We start from the raw sequence: 26,558 nt of genomic DNA on the forward strand, positions 1-26,558 counted from the left end.
CCAGTCCATAAATGGATCGCTGGAGCTTTGCACACTTTGTTAGCTCCCTTTGGATCGACAAAACCTTCTGGTTGCATCGTATACAACTCTTCTTCCAGAAATCCATTCAGGAATGCAGTTTTGACATCCATCTCCCAAATTTCATAATCATAAAATGCGGCAATTGCTAACATGATTCGGACAGACTTAAGCATCGCTACGGGTGAGAAGGTCTCATCGTAGTCAACCCCTTGAACTTGTCGAAAACCTTTTGCGACAAGTCGAGCTTTGTAGACAGTAACATTACCATCAGCGTCAGTCTTCTTCTTGAAGATCCATTTATTCTCAATTGCTTGCCGATCATCGGGCAAGTCAACCAAAGTCCATACTTTGTTCTCATACATGGATCCCATCTCAGATTTCATGGCTTCAAGCCACTTTGCGGAATCTGGGCTCACCATCGCTTTCTTCATAGTTCGTAGGTTCATCATGATCTAGCAGCATGATTTCCAGAACAGGATTACCGTACCACTCTGGTGCGGATCTCATTCTGGTTGATCTACGAGGTTCAGTAGTATCTTGTCCTGAAGTTTCATGATCATCATCATTAGCTTCCTCACTAATTGGTATAGGTGTCGCAGAAACAGTTTTCTGTGATGTACTACTTTCCAATAAGGGAGCAGGTATAGTTACCTCATCAAGTTATACTTTCCTCCCACTCACTTCTTTCGAGAGAAACTCCTTCTCTAGAAAGGATCCATTCTTAGCAACGAATGTCTTGCCTTCGGATCTGTGATAGAAGGTGTACCCAACAGTCTCCTTTGGGTATCCTATGAAGACACATTTCTCCGATTTGGGTTCGAGCTTATCAGGTTGAAGCTTTTTCACATAAGCATCGCAGCCCCAAACTTTAAGAAACGACAACTTTGGTTTCTTGCCAAACCACAGTTCATAAGGCGTCGTCTCAACGGATTTTGATGGTGCCCTATTTAACGTGAATGCGGCCGTCTCTAGAGCATAACCCCAAAATGATAGCGGTAAATCTGTAAGAGACATCATAGATCGCACCATATCTAGTAAAGTACGATTACGACGTTCGGACACACCATTACGCTGTGGTGTTCCGGGTGGCGTGAGCTGCGAAACTATTCCGCATTGTTTCAAATGTATACCAAACTCGTAACTCAAATATTCTCCTCCACGATCAGATCGTAGAAACTTTATTTTCTTGTTACGATGATTTTCAACTTCACTCTGAAATTCTTTGAACTTTTCAAATGTTTCAGACTTATGTTTCATTAAGTAGATATACCCATATCTGCTTAAATCATCTGTGAAGGTGAGAAAATAACGATATCCGCCACGAGCCTCAATATTCATCGGACCACATACATCTGTATGTATGATTTCCAACAAATCTGTTGCTCTCTCCATAGTGCCGGAGAACGGTGTTTTAGTCATCTTGCCCATGAGGCACGGTTCGCAAGTACCAAGTGATTCATAATCAAGTGGTTCCAAAAGCCCATCAGTATGGAGTTTCTTCATGCGTTTTACACCGATATGACCTAAATGGCAGTGCCACAAATAAGTTGCACTATCATTATCAACTCTACATGTTTTGGCTTCAACATTATGAATATGTGTATCACTACTATCGAGATTCATCAAAAATAGACCACTCTTCAAATGTGCATGACCATAAAAGATATTACTCATATAAATAGAACAACCAGTATTCTCTGATTTAAATAAATAACTGTCTCGCATCAAACAAGATCCAGATATAATGTTCATGCTCAACGCAGGCACCAAATAACAATTATTTAGGTCTAATACTAATCCCGAAGGTAGATGTAGAGGTAGCGTGCCGACCGCGATCACATCGACTTTGGAACCATTTCCCACGCGCATCGTCACCTCATCCTTTGCCAGTGTTCGCTTAATCCGTAGTCCCTGTTTCGAGTTGCAAATATTAGCAATAGAACCAGTATCAAATACCCAGGTGCTACTGCGAGCTCTAGTAAGGTACACATCAATAACATGTATATCACATATACCTTTGTTCACCTTGCCATCCTTTTTATCCGCCAAATACTTGGGGCAGTTCCGCTTCCAGTGACCAGTCTGCTTGCAGTAGAAGCACTCAGTTTCAGGCTTAGGACCAGACTTGGGTTTCTTCTCCTGAGCAGCAACTTGCTTGCTGTTCTTCTTGAAGTTCCCCTTCTTTTTCCCTTTTCCCTTTTTCTTGAAACTAGTGGTCTTGTTAACCATCAACACTTGATGCTCCTTCTTGATTTCTACCTCCGCGGCTTTCAGCATTGCGAAGAGCTCGGGAATAGTCTTATTCATCCCTTGCATATTATAGTTCATCACGAAGCTCTTGTAGCTTGGTGGCAATGATTGGAGAATTCTGTCAATGACGCAATCATCTGGAAGATTAACTCCCATCTGAATCAAGTGATTATTATACCCAGACATTTTGAGTATATGCTCACTGACAGAACTGTTCTCCTCCATCTTGCAGCTATAGAATTTATTGGAGACTTCATATCTCTCAATCCGGGCATTTGCTTGAAAATATAACTTCAACTCCTGGAACATCTCATATGCTCCATGACGTTCAAAACATCGTTGAAGTCCCGATTCTAAGCCGTAAAGCATGGCACACTGAACTATCGAGTAGTCATCAGCTTTGCTCTGCCAGACGTTCATAACATCCGGTGTTGCTCCAGCAGCAGGCCTGGCACCTAGCGGTGCTTCCAGGACGTAATTCTTCTGAGCAGCAATGAGGATAATCCTCAAGTTACGGACCCAGTCCGTGTAATTGCTACCATCATCTTTCAACTTTGCTTTCTCAAGGAACGCATTAAAATTCAACGGAACAACAGCACGAGCCATCTATCTACATTCAACATAAACAAGCAAGATACTATCAGGTACTAAGTTCATGATAAGTTTAAGTTCAATTAATCAAGTTACTTAAGAACTCCCACTTAGATAGACATCCCTCTAATCCTCTAAGTGATCACGTGATCCAAATCAACTAAACCATAACCGATCATCACGTGAGATGGAGTAGTTTTCAATGGTGAACATCGTTACGTTGATCATATCTACTATATGATTCACGCTCGACCTTTCGGTCTCCGTGTTCCGAGGCCATATCTGCATATGCTAGGCTCGTCAAGTTTAACCTGAGTATTCTGCGTGTGCAAAACTGGCTTGCAACCGTTGTAGATGGACGTAGAGCTTATCACACCCGATCATCACGTGGTGTCTGGGCACAACGAACTTTGGCAACGGTGCATACTCAGGAAGAACACTTGATAATTTAGTGAGAGATCATCTTATAATGCTACCATCAATCAAAGCAAGATAAGATGCATAAAAAGATAAACATCACATGCAATCAATATAAGTGATATGATATGGCCATCATCATCTTGTGCTTGTGATCTTCATCTCCGGAGCACCGTCATGATCACCATCGTCACCGGCGCGACACCTTGATCTCCATCGTAGCATCGTTGTCGTCTCGCCAATCTTATGCTTGCACGACTATCGCTACCGCTTAGTGATAAAGTAAAGCATTACATCGCGATTGCATTGCATACAATAAAGCGACAACCATATGGCTCCTGCCAGTTGCCAATAACTCGGTTACAAAACATGATCATCTCATACAATAAAATTCAGCATCATGCCTTGACCATATCACATCACAACATGCCCTGCAAAAACAAGTTAGACGTCCTCTACTTTGTTGTTGCAAGTTTTACGTGGCTGCTACGGGCTTAAGCAAGAACCAATCTTACCTACGCATCAAAACCACAACGATAGTTTGTCAAATAGACTCCGTTTTAACCTTCGCAAGGACCGGGCGTAGCCACACTTGGTTCAACTAAAGTTGGAGAGACTGTCGCCCGCAAGCCACCTATGTGCAAAGCACGTCGGGAGAACCGGTCTCGCGTAAGCGTACGCGTAATGTTGGTCCGGGTCGTCTCGTCAAACAATACCGCCGAACCAAAGTATGACATGCTGGTAGGCAGTATGACTTATATCGCCCACAACTCACTTGTGTTCTACTCGTGCATATAACATCAAACCATAAAACCTAGGCTCGGATGCCACTGTTGGGGAACGTAGTAATTTCAAAATTTTCCTACGCACACGCAAGATCATGGTGATGCATAGCAACGGGAGGGGAGAGTGTTGTCTATGTACCCACGCAGACCAACTGCGGAAGCGTTGACGCAACGTGGAGGAAGTAGTCGTACGTCTTCCCGATCCGACCGATCCAAGCACCGTTACTCTGACACCTCCGAGTTCTTAGCACACGTACAGCTCGATGACGATCCCCGGGCTCCGATCCAACAAAGCGTCGGGGAGGAGTTCCGTTAGCACGACGGCGTGGTGACGATCTTGATGTACTACCGTCGCAGGGCTTCGCCTAAGCACTGCTACAATATAATCGAGGTGGAATATGGTGGCAGGGGGCACCACACACGGCTAAGGAACGATCTCAATGATCAACTTGTGTGTCTAGAGGTGCCCCCTGCCTCCGTATATAAAGGAGCCAAGGGGGAGGGGGCCGCCGGCCAGGAGGAGGGCGCAGGAGGAGTCCTACTCCTACCGGGAGTAGGACTCCCCCCCAATCCTAGTTGGACTAGGATTCCCCGAGGGGGAAAGAGAGAGAGGGGGGCCGGCCACCTCTCCTAGTCCTAATAGGACTAGGGGAGGGGGGAGGCGCGCGGCCACCTTGGGTTGCACCTTTCTCCTTTCCACTAAAGCCCATTCAGGCCCATATGGCTCCCGGGGGGTTCCGGTAACCTCCCGGTACTCCGGTAAAATCCCGATTTCACCCGAACACTTCCGATGTCCAAATATAGGCTTCCAATATATCAAACTTTATGTCTCGACCATTTCGAGACTCCTCGTCATGTCCGTGATCACATCCGGGACTCCGAACTAACTTTGGTACATCAAAATGCATAAACTCATAATAACTGTCATCGTAACGTTAAGCGTGCGGACCCTACGGTTCGAGAACAATGTAGACATGACCGAGACACGTCTCCAGTCAATAACCAATAGCGGGACCTGGATGCCCATATTGGCTCCTACATATTCTACGAAGATCTTTATCGGTCAGACCGCATAACAACATACGTTGTTCCCTTTGTCATCGGTATGTTACTTGCCCGAGATTCGATCGTCGGTATCCAATACCTAGTTCAATCTCGTTACTGGCAAGTCTCTTTACTCATTCTGTAATACATCATCCCGCAACTAACTCATTAGTTGCAATGCTTGCAAGGCTTATGTGATGTGCATTACCGAGAGGGCCCAGACATACCTCTCCGACAATCGGAGTGACAAATCCTATTCTCGAAATACGCCAACCCAACATCTACCATTGGAGACACCTGTAGAGCTCCTTTATAATCACCCAGTTACGTTGTGACGTTTGGTAGCACACAAAGTGTTCCTCCGGCAAACGGGAGTTGCATAATCTCAGAGTCATAGGAACATGTATAAGTCATGAAGAAAGCAATAGCAACATACTAAACGATCGGGTGCTAAGCTAATGGAATGGGTCATGTCAATCAAATCATTCAACTAATGATGTAACCTCGTTAATCAAATAACAACACTTTGTTCATGGTTAGGAAACATAACCATCTTTGATTAATGAGCTAGTCAAGTAGAGGCATACTAGTGACACTAAGTTTGTCTATGTATTCACACATGTATTATGTTTCTGGTTAATACAATTCTAGCATGAATAATAAACATTTATCATGATATAAGGAAATAAATTATAACTTTATTATTGCCTCTAGGGCATATTTCCTTCAGCTTCGTCCCTCCAACTTAACTGCGGGAAAGGTGTAACTTTGTGATTTGACGCCTCATTGCTCATTACTACGTCGGCGCCATGATTGGGGTGCTTCACCCCGGCTGCTCTGCACTGTATTCTGGTATGGCACGTGGACCCGGTAGCTTGATGTCCCACATGTTGGCGAAAGGGACTAGAAGATTTATGAAAGTGAGCGCTCCACTCTTACGACGGAGGAGTAGACGACACGACGGCCCAGTGAACTGTCACTTATACTGTATAGTACTATAGTTTTGCTATTTCGCACAATCCATCGATACAAACCTGATTAAACAGGAAAGGGCGGGATTTTTCCCGCGCGGTAGATGATACTGGCCATACATTTCAAAGGCAATTTTAATGTATGCAAACTGAATAATTATAAGTAACAATATGATATCTAGTAAAACTAAAAACACATATGATTTATTGTGTTAGAGTGTAGTAGTAGTGTTGTATTGCGTAGTTGTTAGATGTAACATGCGAGAACGTGTAGAGATGTAGTTTTGGAGGGCCTACAGAGAGAAAAGCATAATACGGTCACCGAACTTCAGAATAAGCTGATTACGGTCACTATATACGTTTTGCGGTGATTATACGGTCACTTGTTCACAGCTCATCATCGGATTGCACTCTGTTGACCTGCCAAATAGTCTGCGTGGCGCCATGCTGACTAGTTAAATTGACCATGTTCGTTGTGGGTCCCACCTGTTAGTTCGCATATGCAAAAGGTCAGATAAACACAAATTTACGCAGGCGCGACAAGGCTCCAACCCGTGCACGGGAATCACCTGGTTGTGTATGTGTCTGTCAGGGCCTGATGTGTGCGCATGCACGTGTAGGTTGAGCACTTGAGCGTGAGAGTGTGTGTTGGTCGTGTGGTGTACTGGTGTGTTCATGCATGCGTGTGTGCGTGCGTGTGAGTGTTGGGTGCGTGCGAGTGTTGCGTGCGTGCGTGGCTGCGTGTGTACGTGTGAGTGTTGCGTGCGTGCGTGGGTGCATGTGTTTGTGTGAGTGTTGCGTGGATGCAGTTCGTGTGCATGCGTGCGTGTGTGTATAATCACCACACCAGCTCCTGTGTGTTAAAACAGACGGCTCAACATACCAATACAAGGCCACCTTGTTCGCTGTGCCCGCGGTCATGACTTCAAACCACCGTCCAAATATTTTTTTTATCGTTTGTTTTCACTCTTACTAGCAAGATGCCCGTGCGTTGCATGTAACATCAAGATGCATTTATATGACTTGTTTATCTTGTGAGAGAAAAGGATGAACGAGGGAAGGCCTTATTTGCAAATGGGGAGAGGTGTGTGGGTACCTTTTTGCAAAATTGCCATAGTTTCTTTCCTATCCGTCAGATATAAATCGGACGGCCTATATTGCAGGATGGCAGGCACACCATCATCACCAACTCTGTTTTTTATAAGAGTGTATTTTATGTATTTTATAAGAGTGTAGATGTAGAGTAGATACAAGTCGACAGGTGGGCACGATGGTAATGAGATAATGTGATGCAACACTAGAGGTGCCACGTGGAGCGTTTAACTGGTCAACTAGTCATGTCATGAGCAAATACAGAGTTGTACGGTGAGCCCGTGACTGCATAATAACCACTAAACGTAAATGGTGACCGTAATGAGTGGATTCTGAAGTCCAATGTACGTATCGTGCTTTCGCTTCAAATACAATGATCGTCATTGCATATATCGCGAGAGAAAGATGAAACATGCGCGAATTTTCTGGGGGCTTACTTTTAGAGGACCTAGAGATAGTTTTGTGTGCATACGTGAAAGGGGCGTACAGGGGGGGGGGGGGTATGCGATGGAGAGAGAGATGCTCTTCGTTTCTCTTTATTATGACTAACTTTGTATATAGTATAAAAATCTACGAATTCACAGTGCGGAATAAATATCATTGTGGGCACCATGCAATGCAAATTAGCATTCGTACTCCTCCATATAACTTTGTAATGTTGTATATATGTAGAAACTCTAAAATAATTATTTGGCCACACTTTATTCAAAAGGAATGTTGTATGCGAAATAAACATGAAGAGAGGGCTTTTTAGATCAATGGGGTACGTGATGTAACATGTGTGAATGTGTAGTTGATGGATTTGGCGGGGCCTAGAGAGGTATGTGTGTGTATTACGTATTCGAGAGAGGCATGGATAGAGGGGCCGACGGGGGGGGGGAGAGATAGCACGAGAAATGAGAGTGGTCTAGAGAGAGAGATGAATATGACGTCACGACAAGAGATTCCATTCCCTTGAGTGTGTATATGCAAGGGGGAGGGAATAGAGGCACCAGGAGAAATTTTCTGTGTGTGGTGTTTGTGTTGGTATGTGTGGGTGTGAGAAGATAATGAGACGTGGGGGCAGAGGGTGTGTCACCGCGTGAGGTCCGGTGGGTCGAGGTGAGGCCCTTTGTTCTGTTCCATCCTGCGCCACATTGGTCGGCCCGTGACGCATTTAGGAAGACCCATGGATGACTAGTCATACAAGACAAAGATAGCAGAATTGTGAAGGACTCTGTGTCCACTGACAAAGCCGGCTAGGATTTGTAACCCTAGGTTCTCGGACTAAGGTAACCCCTTTATCTCTGATATTACTATTCATCCAACCTATCTTTAAGGGGCATCCTACAGAATGCTCTGCTAGAATCATACTCGTCGATTAGGAAGAGAGGTGTGAGACAATGCGTGAGAGACAGGCGTAAAGATAATGTGCGTACATGAGACACGTAGGCAGGTCCATGTATATAGAAAGGGTCGATGAGGATTGTGCGTGTGTATGTTTGCGAGAGGAAGAGTGCTTGTGATAAAGGTTAGTGAAAACAGTTGTAAATGGTTACGAGAGGGAGGGAGGGTTATATCTAGAGCATGTGTGCGAGAAAGACACCTCGGGAGAGAGTGTGTGAGCATGTGTGAGAGACCACCGATGGAGAGTGAAACTACACGTAAAAGACTGCTCTACACATTGATTAAAGATATAAATTGTATCCAAATATTAGGATGGGATCATGATATTTGCAATTCGCGTAAGGAGCGGTGATTGATCCATCAGACATCTAGATTCTATCGAATTTGAGCATGTCTATGTTATTATTCGACACAATTGATCCACATAGTTAGTATTTTGAACTCCAGACAATACATCGCTTTAGCAATCAAATATAAACGTGAGTATAGTTCATGTTGTGTGTGTAAAGCACATTATACATACGAAAGTTGCACAATGGATATTATAAATAGCTACTACCTATGAACTAGCATACATTTGAATTCAACTTAAGGTGGTTTAAAAAAATTGAATTCAACATGAAGTCCATTCAATTATTTGAATTTGATATCATGGCATTTGTAAACCATACCTAAATTATGGGGGCACCAATCTTTGCTCTGATTCTGTACATAATAGCATATGTAGTCATGTACAAAATATATTCAAATTTAGCTCCTCCATTCGAAAATAATCGTAGTTATAGGATTTTCAAGTGTCAAAATTTCAAAAAGAAGAGGATAATTTAATGAGGTTTTCAAACATACAAGGTCAAATATAACGTTGTATATTTAGGTTAATCCTCATAGTTCAAGAGTACTCTAAACGTGAATGCTTGTGTTTCAAAATTTCGAACGAAGCGCCAAAAGAGCCTCTACTCGCCCGAAACCGCGTGAGACCAATGTCTGGTAGTACAAGGAAATTACTTTTCTAATAACTCCGACCCATGAAACCTACCGGCCCGACGTCCAAAGGTCTAAACCGGGGTAGGTTTGTAGCTTCATCTAGACGCCACGCAACCGCATCCGAAAAACATTCATACACAATGGCCGCCTAAGCACACATGCGCGCAGCCGAAATTGTTCCCGCCCACCATTTGGGACACCTGGGATTACCATCCTACCCCCGACCCGCAGTAGCTCCAAAATTTATGAGGGGGGCAAAGTTTGTACTTTCCCCAAATTTCAAACAAGTGCGTCCCATCTTCTGTTCAAAAAAGCCAAAAACAAGCGCGTCCCAGACTAAAACATGGTTCCCCCCCACCCGTCCGATTCCCCATTCGTACTCCGTGGGCGCCAAAACTACCTCTCCACCAGCCGCGAAACCCCAGCGTCCTCCGTCTGCCACCCCATCCCACCCATCAACCGCCACCCTCCTCCATCACGCCGGAGCCGATACCCCGACGTCGTCGTCCACCGCAACCTCAACCGCAACGCTCTCCATGGCTAGTAGTTGAAGCCGAGGCCGAGCCATCCGTACCCGAGCCAGTTCAACCACATCGTCCTACGCCTCACTGCTGCCGCTCCAACCTTGCCACCCTCCACCGCACTGGAGCTATTCCTGCTACGCCGTCCTTCACCGCCTCGGATCTGCGTCCCCTCCGCCGACATACGGCCACGGCAACACAATCAACAATTTGGCCATGGGTTCGTCCAAGCTTGCACCCTCCAGAACATCGGTTTCCCTGGTAAAAAGAAGAAAATCGGCGCGACTTGTGGAGGTGACCACACCGGCAACCGAAAAAGGTACTCCTCTTCCCTTATTCGTGCAAATCTTACGTCTCTGCTTGCACGGTATTCATCCCACAGAAGACACTAGTTGAGCGCTTCTTCTTGATACTAGATGTTCCTAGTAACTCACGATGCACAAGGTTTCTCCTCATATACTATTTCACCTTAGTTAGAGGTCCGTCGCCCCCCTGAATTTCAATTTCTGGCCACTTGATTCCCAATTAACGGAAGCATTCCCCAGCGTAACAGGTGCTAGTACGCCTATTACACCGGGGAAGCAGCGCCTTGGTGTTTATCTTAGGGGCGTGTGCGGCCTATAGCTACTGGCGCCCAATCTGGAGGTCGGACGGGATTAAACGGATGGCCTGGGGGCGCTGCCAAGCACGGCAGTGGTGTGAGGTCGATGGGAAGGTGGGGCGGCAGAGGCAGGGGTTTGGGCCGGTGGTCGCTGGCGGTTCGAGAAAGATCGTCAACGGTGACTGGCAGGAGGTAGACGAAGGCCATCTGCCCGTTCCTTATAGATCGGACGGTTCATTAAAAAAATCGACTGACCTATTTATTTTCAGTCGACTGTTATCTTAGATATGACCACATGTGGTGGTGTGCTGGAGGAGTACCTGCATTTCCTGTGCTCATATATTACAAAATCATACAGAGTAGAATCTAATTTTGTTTGCCATGCAATGTTGTAGAGCTATCATATGTCTCCTGTCATTTATTTTTTAGCCACCTGCTATCTGCTACTTTTACAGTGCACTAGTTCTGCACACACTTCACCCTTACTCTCACTGTTATGTTTTTATGCAAGGGTATTTCAGACTCTACTGCCATGAGAGAAGCCAAAAAGAAAAGAGAGAAGTCGCTCCAGTTTGGTGTGCGGCTAGGCAAGACACGTTTCAATGCTTTAAAGGGTGTAGTGTCAGCAGATGGAGACGGGGAACGTAGCTCTGGAGTTGATGACCTCGCTCGCAATGAACCACCATCCCAGGTGCTTGCTTTAACTTCGCGGTGTCATATGTGGTTGCATGTTCCATATGGTGTCTAGCTTGTATTTGAAAGGCCGAAGTCAGTAAGATAAGGAAATATATTTTTTTACATGAACCACCATCCCGTGAGCACCAGAAGACAAATAGCTAGTCAGGGCACTGGCCGAGCCAGTGACAAGCCCAGCAAAGATAGGAATCACCTGGAAGCCAACTAAAAAGCTGCGATGGTGGCGAAGCAGCCCGCCTCCCACCAGGCTCTCAGGTCCTAGATGATCATGCTCACCACTCCAGCCGAATGTCTAGCTTGTATTGCTTCCAATTTGGTTAAATTGCATCTGCTTAGCTTACACATTATACCTTTGAATATGACATGCCTTTCTGTGTTTGGTACATACTAGTACATCTGTGTATTAACCATGTTCTTACATCAAACTAATGTTCTTGTGTATCCCTCATCAATCACTTATGACGAGGCAGGCAGGCAAGGGGACTACTCCTCATTTAAAGAATGCAGCGTCAGCCTCACGACATCATTCTCAAGAAACAGAAATGCTAGATGAAGATAGTGAACGTAGCTCTGTAGTTGATTACAGCATTTCCCCTACACTAGCATCGCGGGTGCTTGCTCTAACTTGGCAGCGTGATATGTGGTTGCATGTTGCATATGGTGTCTAGATTGTAATTCTTCCAATCTGGTTAAACTGCATGTGCTAGTCTGCTTAGCTTATACATTATACCTGTTAATGTGACATGCCTTCCTGTATTTAGTACATAGTACATGTGTCTATTAAGCATGTCCTTACATAAAACTATTGTTTTTTTGTATCCCGCATCAATCAACATGACGAGACACCTTTAGTATATGCAGTGCGATATTAGTTGCATCTTTCATATGATTTATAGCATGCGCTGCTTCTAATTTGTTGAAATTCCATTTATGATGGGACGCTTTTAACTTGGCAGGGTCATATTGGTTGCATCTTTCATGTGGTGTCTAGCTTGCATTGCTTCTTATTTGCTGGAATGGTTTCTACTTAGTTTACACAAACAGTTGTGAACATGCCATGCTGTCCTGTTTTTCGTACATATTCCATCCTGGTATCATGTGTTTGCCTTACATCAAAGTAGTAATTGTCAGTATCATGCATGAATGAGTTCTGAAGAGAGAATTTTATTGCTTTTTCTTGTCGGTTTTACTTGACAATTCAAAATCAATAAAGCGGAAGGAAGTTAGCAAGACAACGGATAAAGGTGCTCCTTCCGAATGGAGGGCCTCTACAGTTTCTAGTCCTCCACACCCCCAAGATGATTTCCAAGACAACACATGCATAGACACTCAACAAAGCTGTGTTTATGATGAGCACGTCTCCCCTAGTGTAGCATCACCGGTGCTCCCTCTAACTTGGCACTATTATATGTGGTTGCATGTTTTGTGTGATGTCTAGCTTGTATTGCTTCTAATTTTGTTGAATTCCATCTGCTTACTTTACACATTATACTTGAATAAGACACGTGTTCCTGTTTCTAGAACATACAATATCTGTCTATCACACCATGTTCTTACATCAAATTACTACTGTTGTGTAACCTGCAACAATCACTTATGATAAGACACGTTTGACTTCGGAGTGTGATATAGGTTACATCTCACATTCTTTGCTAGTTTGTATTACTAATTTGTTGAAATGACACTTATGACGAGAAAATTTTAACTTGGTAGAGTGATATTCGTTGCATCTTTCATATGGTGTCTAGCTTTCATTGCTTCTAATTTGTTGAAATGCCTTCTCCTTAGTTTACACATCATAAGCTGTGAATATGCAATGCTGTGAATATGCAATGGCACTAATGACGAGAGACCTCTAACATGGTAGTGTGATGTTGTTTGCATCTTGCATATGATTTATTTCTTGCACTGCTTCACATTTGTTTAAACGCCATTTATGATGAGACACTGTTAACTTGGCAGAGCGATATTTGTAGCATCTTTCATATGGTGTCTACCTTCCATTGCATTGCTTCTAATTTGGTGAAATGTCTTCTTCTTAGTTTACACATCATAGTTCTGGTTATCTCTTCCGTCCTGTTTTTCATACATATTACATCCTCCTATCATGTGGTTGTCTAACATCAAATTTCAGTTCGTCTGCATCACGCATCAATTTGTTCTGAAGAACTAAATTGTTATTCATTTTTCTTGTCGGCTTGACTTAACATGGCATAGAGAAAGAGGAAGAAACACAGAATGGAAGGAAATGAGAAACGGATGAATCCTGCAGATTCTGCTGGTACTGATGGTGCAATAGAAGGTCAAAGTCCAGCAGAAAATTCTACAAACACGGCATCCCATGCTACACGAGTTGCAAAAAAAGACAAACAGAAACAAATAGCTGCCACCAAACAAGCAGAGACAGCCCTAGTTCTTGCAACACCTACCACAGTACTACCAGTTGCACGACGTACTCGTGCGTCAACTGAGCTAGCAGCTTGTTCCTAAGCTCCCTTACCACCTGACACTACTTCCCAAGCACTCTTGACACAAGACGAGTTGGCAATATCAGATGAACCTTGTGAGCTTGAACAGCAAGAAGATAGTTGCTGGAGTCAAGTTACAGTTGCATGCTTCTTTATATGTAGTCTCACAGTTTGATGTTCCCTAACACCTCCTATGTTTGTTGTTGGACTAGCACCTAGGTGCAAGAGGAAACAAACATCAGGGATAATGCTCGATAGGTTAACTAAATCTAGAGGAGGAAGAATGGAGATCCGTTTTGAGGCAGGTTTAAAAAGGTCACGTGATGCTACAGAGTCAGCCAAGTTAGTATCAGAGGCAGCGGTTGCTGTTAGGTGTCATCTACGTATCCTCGCAACATGGATTCAATACATGAATGACAAAGACGAAACCCAGTTCAACATCTTCCTCGACCATTTATCTGTAAGTATGGTTATGTATGGAAACTAGTAATATCATCTTGCTCTGTCCAATACTTTCTAGGTTGCTGATAATGAGACTCCCATAATTTTCAACAGATGAGGTTCAAGTTGGATAGCCAAGATGATGCAACCAGACAAGCTTGCACCCATGTTTTCAAGTCTGCTCTACGACAGTATCGGTATAACTTGAGGAAAACTCACTTTGAAGGCAAGGCTAATAGTTAACTTGCCCAAACATCTCCAGTGGAAAATATATCTGATGAAGACTAGAGAGGCCTCGTTAAACACTGGTCTGATCCAAAGTATCAGGTACATTATATATATGTCATCAGATCACATGTTGAAGTCCTATTTACGCATGTGCCACACAAATCTATCTTCTTATAGGTGAACTGTTCAAAGAACAAGGCCAACCGTACGAAAGTGAAATTCCAACAGACGACAGGATCTCGTAGCTATATTGCATACTGCGAGCCTCTTGTAATTAGCTGTTGTTTCACTCTTTTCGCTGTGCCATATTATCAGATCTATATTGACTTGTTCCAAATGCAGAGGAAAGCCCGCAAGGACCAAAAAGTACCTGAACCAAATGCTGTGGAAATCTTCAAGGACTGTCACACCAGCAAGAAGAAGGGCATGACTACACCAGTCAAAGCCGCTGTTGTAAGTCCTTAATCCTCATGCCTTTTAACTACTACTTACTCTGACTTGTGCCTTGAACTGCATGGTTTGCAGCCAATGTCTATTACTCTTTTCAATTCTATACACAATTATCTTAGCGTATCATTGCACCTTACAAGGTTTAAAAGAGAGGAGTGATGTTCCTTCGATCTTGACCCGTAATCTAGTTCCGTGCTGGACTTGCCCACACAATGTTACACTTGCCTGTTTATCTGTTCTCAGTTGTTTTGTGATATGAATGACGTCATACTATGCTTACCTTATTAGAAACTTCGTCTCTTTATCCTTAGCCCTCAATACAATGTGAAGAAATAGACAATACATTAGCGATGGTACATGGTCATATGTTTGGAACCTGGTTTTATTATGTACTTTGCAATAAAATACAACTAATATTTTACATGGGTTCACCAGAATAAGTTTTGTATATAGACCAAAGCTATTTTGTTTGGTTTTGCTGCCTCCTTAATATCTTCTGTTCTGGTACTACTAATGTAAAACCTCAACTTTTCAGCGAGCTATGGAAAAAATGGTGGAACCGCCACCTTCTGAAGGTGGCGAGGCAACTATAACCGCAATGTCAGCTCTTGCTGCAGTGGGTCAGTACCTGTCCACTAACAGTGCCAAAAGCACGTTCCTGCGTAATACTGGGTTGGTTGTTAAGGCAATATCGTCCAAATTGCCTCATGATCAAGATATGCAAGCTCAAAGCAATGTTGTATCTGCGCTCCAGACACAAGTCCATTCCCTAACAGAGACCCTTTGTGAAACAAGGAGAAACATTGCTCAATGTCGTCAAGATATGCATGGTTTTGAAACCAGACTATCAGACATTTGCTATGTTGTTCAGGAGCCTAGGGGAAATGAAGGCGAGGGTTATGGTGCTCCATCGGACAATACAACATGAAAACGTAACAATTAGGTCAAATGAACTGAGCTTCTGAACTTCTGGTGGTGCATTTATCTGCTAGACTGTTAAGTTTTATGCCAACCTTCCTTTTTTTATATAGTTGTAATTTGTTTTGGTGCGATACAAAATTTATTCTTAACGTGCAACCACCGCCTGAAGAAAACATCAAGCCATTTTTGTATAGTGTAGGGTGTTCCCTATATTTGCACTGGTGGCGATCTTTGATGCCGAGTGGATGTAATCTGAGCAATCGCCTTAATAGCCTAGCGTTAGTTTCGGCCTTATTTATTTCCTAGTCTTCTTTTTCCCTAGTTTGCTAGTGGCCGCAACTACCATGGGCCATATACGGGCAGTAGGATCCATGGGTCTCCTACGGGCCGTTGATAAATGAGCTTGTAATCGGTGGGCCTCGGGCCGTCGGATAAATGGGTCTACATGGGCCATAATCGGGCGTAATTGGTATCGGCCTAGCATGGTAACAGGCCGTTAACAGGCCATAGGACAGCAAAGGCTTAATTATGTCATAGGCATAACGGGTTGTTAATGGGCCAGAATATAGGACGGGCCAGAAACGGCGCAACGGGTTAACAGGCCATAAACGGGCCGACTCTTGCCATGGGCCGAATTTGGCCCATTAGGGTAACATGCTAGTAACGGGTCGACTCTTGCCATGGGCCGAATTTGGCCCATTAGTGGAATAGGCCAGTAATGGGCCGACTCTTGCCATGGGCCGAATTTGGCCCATTAGGGGAATAGGCCAGTAACGGGCCGGAAGTAATCGAGGGCCGAAAAGGAGCCCAAGAACGTATGGGCCGTCAATAGGCCGAAAGCTAACATGGGCTGGAAACGGCCCATGTAAATCATGGGCCGTTAATGGGTATAAAGAAATTATTGTTCATTATGGGCTAGAGTCACCGTGGGCCTGTAATGGGCCGAAAGATACGAAGGCCTCATATGGGCCGAAAGACGTCGTGGGCCATACATGGGCCGAAAGTGAAATGGGCTGGTATTATATTCGACGGCCCACATGATGTTGTTGGGCCGATTTCCTTTAGGGCCTAACGGGCCGTAAAATGGGCTATTTGCAAAGAGACCGTTAACAGGCTTTTCATGGGCCAGCCCATTAACTTTTGACCAAGTCAAACGGGCCGGCTTTGTAAGCTAAATGGGCCACTGTTGGGCCGTGCCACGTGTCGACATATCATTGGCGCCTATCTGACCCACTGATGAGCTGACACGTGTTTCCTCTAGCCAATGATGATTTTACACGTGGAAAATCCCCATTGGTCGGGGCTGTTAACGGGTTATCGGATCCAAAACCCGACCTGATAGCTTAAAGGTGTTCCGTTACGGTGGATGCCACGTGTCGGTCACCCTTGACGAAAGCACTTCTGTGACGCGCGATTTATCGTCATGGAAGTGGACACTTCCGTGATGATAATTTTGGTAATGTCATGGGACACTTCTACGACAGCACAGGTATGACTATCTTGATTCTGTCATAAATTTGTTATGGATGTACATGCATGATAAAAAAAGCGACCTACTGTGACAAACACGTATCATCACGGAAGTGTATTTTTTTTGTAGTGAGGGTGCCGGAACGGGTCTAGATTGGCTTTCGGTGGCTACGGAGGCTTCTGGCGACGGAACTCCCGATCTATTGTGCTCCCCAATCGTTTTAGGGTATATGGGTATATATAGGAGGAAGAGGTACGTCAGGGGAGCCATGAGGGGCCCACAAGGGTGGAGGGCGCGCCCAGGGGGGTGGGCGCTCCCCCTGCCTCATGGCTTCCTCGTTGCTTCCCTTACGTGGACTCCAAGTCTCCCGGGTTGCTTTCCTTCCAAAAATAAGTTCCATGAAGTTTCGGGTCAATTGGAAAAAATAGAAACTGGCACTGGGCTCTGGGTTAATAGGTTAATCCCAAAAATGATACTCCCTGTGTTCCTTGATATAAGGTGTATAGATTTTTGAGAAGAAGTCCGAAATATAAGGTGTATTGCGTTGCACCACTCGTCTGGATAATGTTTTTAGGGATTTGACTACATTTCCTTATATTAGGCAGACTCCTCTATTATCTCATGTCAATTAGTCAGGTGTAATCTCGCCCAAAACATGGGAAATTTTCCCTCCACATGCGTTCTTTAATTTCCGTGCCAAAAACTATACACCCTATATTAAGGAACGAAGGGAGTATAAAAGTGTATAATAAAGCCCATAGACATCCAAAACAGTAGATAATATAGCATGGAGCAATAAAAAATTATAGATACATTGGAGACGTATCAATGGGTTGCTAGAGTAACAGAAGCTTAAACCCTAGTTTATGTGTTGCTTCGTAAGGGGCTGATTTGGATCCACATGTTTCATGCTATGGTTAGATTCATCTTAATTCTTCTTTCGTAGTTGTGGATGCTTGCGAGAGGGGCTAATCATAAGTGGGAGGCTGTTACAAGTAAGGATAACACCCAAGCACTAGTCCACCCACATATCAAATTATCAAAGTAATGAACGTGAATCATATGAGCATGATGAAAACTAACTTGACAATAATTCCCATCTGTCCTCGGGAGCACTTTGCTTTATATAAGAGTTTGTCTAGGATTATCCTTTGCTACAAAAAGGATAGGGCCACTTTGCTACACCTTTGTTATAACTGTTACTTGTTACCCATTATGAATTATCTTATCACAAAAATACTATTTGTTACCGATAATTTCAGTGCTTGCTGAAAATGTTTGTCATTTCCTTCTGCTCCTTGTTGGTCTCAACACTCTTACTTATAGAAAGTACTATGATAGATCCCCTATACTTGTGGGTCATCAAGACTCTTTTCTGGCGCCGTTGCCGGTGAGTGAAGCGTGTTTGGTGAGTGGAATTTGGTAAGGAAAAATTTATATTACGTGCTGAAATTTACTATCACTTGTCATTATGGAACATCATCCTTTGAGGGGATTGTTCAGTGTATCTTCACCTCGACCGAAAGAGCAAAGAGTTTCTCCTCAACCTACTACACCTACTAAAAATATTTATTATGAAATTCCTTCGGGTATGATAGAGAAACTGCTATCTAATCCTTATGCGGTAGACGGAACACTACATCCTGATATGCATCTAATCTATGTGGATGAAATTCGTGGGTTGTTTAAGATTGCAGGTTTTCCCGAGGATGAAGTCAAGAAGAAGTTCTTCCCTTTATCTTTGAAGGGAAAGGCATTGACATGGTATAGGCTATGTGATGATATTGGAGCTTGGAACTACAACCGATTGAAATTGGAATTTCATCAGAAGTTTTATCCTATGCCTCTGGTTCATCGTGATCGGAATTGTATACATATTTTTTGGCCTCGTGAAGGAGAAAGTACCACTCAAGCTTGGTGGAGGCTTAAGTCAATGTTATATTCATGCTCAAATCATGAGCTCTCAAGGGAAATTATTATTCAGAATTTTTATGCTCGGCTTTCTCGTAATGATCAATCCATGCTCGATACTTCTTGTACTAGTTCTTTTATGAAGAACACTATTGAATTCAAATGTGATTTATTGGAAAGAATTAAACGCAACTCTGAAGATGGGGAGCTCGACGAAGGTAAGGAGTTAGGTATAAACCTTAAGTTTGATTGTGTTAATCTTTTATGGATACCGATGCTTTTCATGAATTTAGCACTAAATATGGACTTGACTCTGACATAGTAGCTTCTTTATGTGAATCATTTGCTACTCATGTTGATCTCCCTAAGGAAAAGTAGTTTAAATATCATCCTCCCATTGAAGTGAAACTAGTAAAACCTATTAAATCTGAAGAAGAAACTATTACTTATAATGTTGATCCAGTTGTTCCTACTGCTTATATTGAGAAACCACCTTTTTCTGTTAGGATAAAAGAACAACATGCTAAAGCTTCAGCTGTGGTTCATAAGGGTTATACTATAAAACCTACACCTCCTGAGCAAATTAAAGTTGAACCTAGTATTGCTATGGTTAAAGATCTCTTGGTCGATAATATTGATGTGCATGTTATTTATTTCTATGATGAAGCTGCTAGAATTGCCAAACCCGATAATAAAGATAAACATAGACATGTTGTTGGCATGCTTGTTCTCTCTGTTAGAATAGGATATCATTGTTATCATGTCTTATGTGATTTGGGTGCTAGTGTGAGTGCAATTTCCTTTACTTTATATCAAGAAATTATGAATGATATTGCACCCGCTGAAATAGAAGATATTGATGCTACTATTAAGCTTGCCAATAGAGATACTATATCACCAATTGAGATTGTTAGAGATGTTGAAGTCTTGTGTGGGAAAATAAAATACCCTACTGATTTTCTTGCTCTTGGTTCCCCACAAGATGATTTTTTCCCATTATATTTTGTAAACCTTTCTTGAACACTCTTAACACTACTAGGGAAAACCTTATACATAGAATCTTTCAGCAGTGAGGTTTAAAAACAAACGCTACTGCTAATTAGCAGCAGCGAGCTTCAGAAGACCGCACTACTAATAGCCCAGTAGTAGTAGCGCTCTAGGTGAAATGAGCGGTACTACTACAATTGCCATGGTGTTGCCTTCAGGCTAGATATAGTAGTAGCGCCCTTCTCCTACACGCACTACTGCTAAAGTACTTAGTAGCAGCGTTTTTCTTTAAAACTCGCTGCTGCTAAGTATCATCCCCTCTTGCAACTATTAAGTTTAGTCCCATATTGCTAAGTGAACAAGGTGTTTACCATCTTAAATATGTTACTTATCAAACTATCTCGAGCACTTGGTCTTCATTGAACTGTATGTGTAGGATTTGTGGCTGCAATATGAATCTTCACCTGTGCCTATATAGGTACGGTGAGGATTCATGTTGACTATTTAGATTCTACACAAAAAGATCAATGATGACCAAGTATATTTTTGCTATTTTTACATGCTTACCCTTAGCAGTAGCGTTTTTTCAGGACAAAGCGCTACTGATATTGGGCTTAGCAGTAGCGCGCTCCCTGTACCCATGCTACTGCTACAGCAAAAAAAACACGTGGCCCGGCCCCCCGCACGCTCATCTCTCAATCGTCCCCCTCCGCCCGACGCCGGTAGCTGCGGTTAGGGTTTCTCCTCCGCCACCACGCGCCACCACCACCGCCGCTGCAGGTAATGCTCCTCCCCCCTCTCACCACCCCTCTTCTAGCTGCTCCTCCACCCTCTCACCGCCCACTCTATCGCGGCCCGCGAGCTTTGGCCGGGCGCCTTTAGCCGACTCCCTCGATCCCCTTGCCGGCCGCTGTCGCCGCCCCCTCTCATATGAAAGTCACCGATCTTCCCCTCGTCAGCACCCCCGACCAAGGTCACCACGCCACCCCCCTCCTCGTCAGCACCCCCCGAGGGTTGCCCTACCTAGATGCAGCGAGGGCTTACGAATTTCATATGGATAAGTAGATGCTTTTGTTTTTCTGTAATAAGTTATTTTTTTGCAAAATGTAGGTGCCAATTTAGTTGAAATGCTTTGGTAGGTGGTACAAGTATTTAGTTTGCAAGTGCTAAGTTAATCCCAATTAAATTTGCCACTTGTTTTTTAATCAGTTATCTTATGCAATAGGGGCCAAATTAGATGAAACGTGTCTTGGTAGGTGGTACCTTGATTTGGTAGATAACTTATTACAGATCTTAGGATTATATCTTTGGTAGGGGCCAAATAGTTTTTTTGGGAATAGGTGCCCCTGAAATTGCTTCTCGCGGAAGAATCTCTTCATCTAGGGATATTCTACAAGGTGTTAGTAAGCTAATTGAGAACTTCTTGTCTGTGAGTCTTGTTGGATGATTTGGCATTGGCCTGCTAGCTGTTGGTTCTATTATAGAAGGTGTTAGTAAGTTAATTGAGAGCTTGTTGTTTACTTTTTGGGATCAGGTTCCACTATGAAAATATAACTGAAGAAGAACCAAAAATATCACATGCTACTATTTTTATTTCCTGTGAAGTGGATCGTTAATCCTTTGCTCATATTGCTTTAGAAAAATGGCGCCGCCACCACCACCATGTTGACTGTGCAAGTCAAGATGCACCAACAGCCTTACAACTGGCAAGCTATTCGGCATCTACTTCCAGCCGAGTTTTTGTCATGCGGCGGTAAGAAATTAGATGAAATGTAACAACTATTTTATTTTTAGTGTTGGCATTACTGCATTGTGTCATTTTGCTTTTTTACACAGATCGTCCCATGCAATGTGAGGTTGAAATTCAACAAGCTGACTGGAGACACTGTGACATTTGAGGCTCCTGGGGGCCGTACACTATGGAGGTCGAGAAAGGACGCAATATGTTGTAGATTGGAGGAGATGGATGGGCCCGTTTCCTCGCCCGCATGCGTCTTACTGGTAGTGAGTTGATCAGCTTCTCCTTCAGAGCAGAAAGACCCAAGCTGGCTGTCATTTATCTCAACCTGGTGGAAGATGATGAAGATGACGAAGATGATGAAGATAATGAGGACCCACTCGATGAAGATGATGAGAACCCACTTCATGAAGCCATCGTAGCTCAAAGAATGAGGCTGAGCGAGGAGGAGGTGTGCAAACTATGGGACATAATTCCGCCACGTGATGACTTTGTCGAGGTGCCATTCGTAACCCGCCTGACAAGTACCATGGTCAATCGACATGAAATGGTATGTTATACTGACTGTAGTAATTTGATGATATATATATGCTTTATTGTTATACTTACAAATGCAAATTATCCGATGATATGCTTAGTGAATCTGATGATATGCTTAGTGTAGAGTCCAATGATATGCTTTGTGGAATCTAGTCGATGATATGCTTTAGTGTAGAGTTTGATCACATGCTTATTAGTGTAGAATCCAAGGAACTATTAATAGTGTAGATAATCCATATATACTTATTAGTATAATTCATGCTTAATTAGTACAAATGCGTAGTATTGTGTCTTTTGATAGTGTAGAAATCTATACTTAATAGAAATATATTTGTAAGAGTATGTGTGAGGCTATTTATTAATTGATATGTTTTTCTTATTCAGAAATTGCCAAAGAACCTATCTGTGAGTTGTGGTATCGAGCCTGATGAAGAAGGCTCAGCTGGACTACGCCTTACCGCAAGGGGCTCCGTCACCACCTGTACTTACCGCATGGACACAGACGGTCGCACACACTTAAACTCGGTTGGGTGGAAGAGATTCCTCGTTGGCAAGAATCTTCGTGTTGGACAGGCCATCCTAATTACTATCAGGAACACCCACCGCCCAGGCTTCAGGATGATGATCATCGTCGATATCATCTAGAACTACATATATGTGTGTGGCCATATCATCTAGAACTACATATGATGATCGGTGTCGATATCATGTAGAACTACATATGATGATCGTCGTCGATATCATCTAGAACTATATATGATGATCATCATCGATACCACCTTGTATTGCTTGAGGATGCATGTTGATTATATATGAAATTGTTATCTAGTACTCCTTCCATTCCAAATTACTCGTCGTGGTTTTAGTTCAAATTTGAACTAAAACCACGATGAGTAATTTGGAACAGAGGCAGTACTACCTAGTACCTATAATGCTTTATGAAATTGATATCTAGTAGTACCTAGTATCTGGAAATTGCAGTTTATTGAAACTGAAACTGGGTAGGAAGCGGGGAAAAATGATGAAACACATAGCAGTAGCGCGGGGCTAGGAAAGCGCTACAACTAACTAATAGTAGCGTGTTCTGGAAAAGTGCTGCTGATATAGTCGCTAGTAGTAGCACGGGTGCAAACCGCACTACTACTAATAGTTAGCCGTAGCGCCTTATTGGTAGCGCGGCTACCCGTGCTGCGGATAGCCTCAAAACCCGCGCTACTACTAGGGTTTTCCCTAGTAGTGTAATGCTAAGATAGATTGTGAGAAAGAAACTGTTAGTGTAAGTTTTGGGGACGTGTCTCATGAGTTTAATTTCTCCAAATTTCTTAGACAACCCCATGATAAATAATTGCCTAGTAAGGCTGAAATTATTGGTCTTGCTTCTATTGTTGTCCCTCTTACTGATCCTTTAGAACAATACTCGCTAGACCATGAAAATGATATGTTTATGAATGAAAGAAATGAAATAGATGAAATATTCTTTAAACAAATGCCTTTGTTTAAACACAATTTGCCTGTTGAGACTTTTGGAGATCCTCTACCACCCAAGAGTGATCCTGTGTTTAATCTTAAACAATTACCTAATACTTTGAAATATGCTTATCTTGATGAAAAGAAGATATATCCTGTTATTATTAATGCTAACCTTTTAGAGCATGAAGAAAAGAAATTATTGAAAACTCTAAAGAAGCATCATGCCGCTATTGGATATACTCTTGATGATCTTAAGGGCATTAGTCCCACTCTATGTCAGCAAAAATTAATATGGAGCCTGATGCTAAACCAGTTGTTGGTCACCAACGACGTTTAAATCCTAAGATGAAAGAAGTGGTAAGAAATGAAATATTAGAGCTTCTGGAAGCAGGTATAATATATCCCATTGTTGATAGTAGATGGGTAAGTCCCGTTCATCATGTCCCTAAGAAGGAAGGTATTACTGTTGTTCCTAGTGATAAGAATGAATTGATCCCACAAAGAATTGTTAGAGGTTATAGAATGGCAATTGATTTTAGAAAATTAAACAAAGCTACCAGGAATGATCATTAGCCTCTACCTTTTATTGATCAAATGCTAGAAATACTATCCAAACATACACACTTTTTCTTTCTAGATGGTTATTCTGGTTTTTCTCAAATACTTGTGTCACAAGAGGGTCAAGAAAAACTACTTTTACATGCCCTTTTGGTACCTTTGCTTATAAACGTATGCCTTTTGGTTTATGCAATGCACCTGCTACTTTTCAAAGATGTATGACTGCTATATTATCTGACTTTTGTGAAAAGATTGATGAGGTTTTCATGGATGATTTCTCCGTTTATGGAACTTCTTTTGATGATTGCTTAAGCAAACCTTGATCGAGTTTTGCAGAGATGTGAAGAAACTAATCTTGTCTTGAATTGGGAGAAGTGCCACTTTATGGTTAATGAAGGTGTTGTCTTGGGGCATGAAATCTCCGAAAGAGGTATTGAAGTTGATAAAGCTAAAGTTGACGCTATTGAAAAAATGTCGTGTACAAAAGATATCAAAGGTATAAGAAGTTTCCTTGGTTATGCTGGTTTCTATAGGAGATTTATCAAAGACTTCTCTAAAATTTCTAGGCCTATTACTAATATCTTGCAAAAAGATGTTCCATTTGTTTTTGATGGTGATTGTGTAGAAGCATTTGAAATCCTTAAGAAAGCCTTAATTTCTGCACCTATTTTTCAACCACCTGATTTGAACCTACCCTTTGAAATTATGTGTGATGCTAGTGATTATGTTGTTGGTGTTGTTCTTGGACAAAGAGTTGATAAGAAATTGAATGTTATTCATTATACTAGTAAAACTCTAGACAGTGCACAAAGAAATTATGCTACTACTGAAAAAGAATTTTTAGTGGTTGTGTTTGCTTGTGATATGTTCAGATATTATATTGTTGATTCCAAAGTAACTGTTCACACTGATCATGCTGCTATTAAATATCTTATGAAAAATAAAGATGCTAAACCTAGACTTATTAGATGGGTTCTCTTGCTACAATAATTTGATTTGCATATTATTGACAAAAAGGGAGCTAAGAACCCCATAGCAGACAACTTGTCTAGGTTAGAAAATGTTCTTGATGACCCACTACCTATTGATGATAGCTTTCCTAATGAACAACTGGCTGCCATAAATGCTTCTCATAGTGCTCCATGGTATGCTGATTATGCCAATTACATTGTTGCTAAATTTATAACACCTAGTGTCACATACCAGCAAAAGAAAAGTTTTTTTTTATGATTTAAGACATTACTTTTGGGATGACCCACACCTCTATAAAGGAGTAGATGGTGTTATTAGACGTTGTGTACCTGAGCATGAATAGTAACAGATCCTACGCAAGTGTCACTCTGAAGCTTATGGAGGACCCCATGCTGGAGACAGAACTGCACATAAGGTATTACAATCTGGTTTTATTGGCCTACTCTCTTCAAAGATGCCCGTAACTTTGTCTTATCTTGTGATGAATGTCAAAGAATTGGTAATATTAGTAGACATTAGGAAATGCCTATGAATTATTCACTTGTTATTAAACCATTTGACTTTTGGGGATTTGATCATATGGGACCTTTTCCATCCTCCAATGGGTGTACACATATTTTAGTTGCTGTTGGTTACGTTACTAGGTGGGTAGAAGCTATTCCAACTAGTAGTTTTGATCATAACACTTATATTAAAATGCTTATAGAAGTTATTTTCCCGAGGTTTGGAGTCCCTAGATATTTAATGACTGATGGTGGTTCACATTTTATTCATGGTGCTTTTTGTAAATTGCTTGCTAAGTATGATGTCAACCATAGAATTGCATCACCTTGTCACCCTCAGTCTAGTTGCCAAGTAGAATTGAGTAACAGAGAAATAAAGTTGATCTTGCAAAAGAATGTTAATAGACCCATAAAGAATTGGTCTAAGAAACTTGATGATGCACTATGGGCTTATAGAACTGCTTATAAAATCCCTATGGGTATGTCTCCATATAAAATGGTTTATGGAAATGCATGTTACTTACCTCTTGACTAGAACATA

The sequence above is a fragment of the Triticum urartu genome, chromosome 3 (assembly GCF_003073215.2).
Source record: "Triticum urartu cultivar G1812 chromosome 3, Tu2.1, whole genome shotgun sequence".
NCBI classification, from domain to species: domain Eukaryota; kingdom Viridiplantae; phylum Streptophyta; class Magnoliopsida; order Poales; family Poaceae; genus Triticum; species Triticum urartu.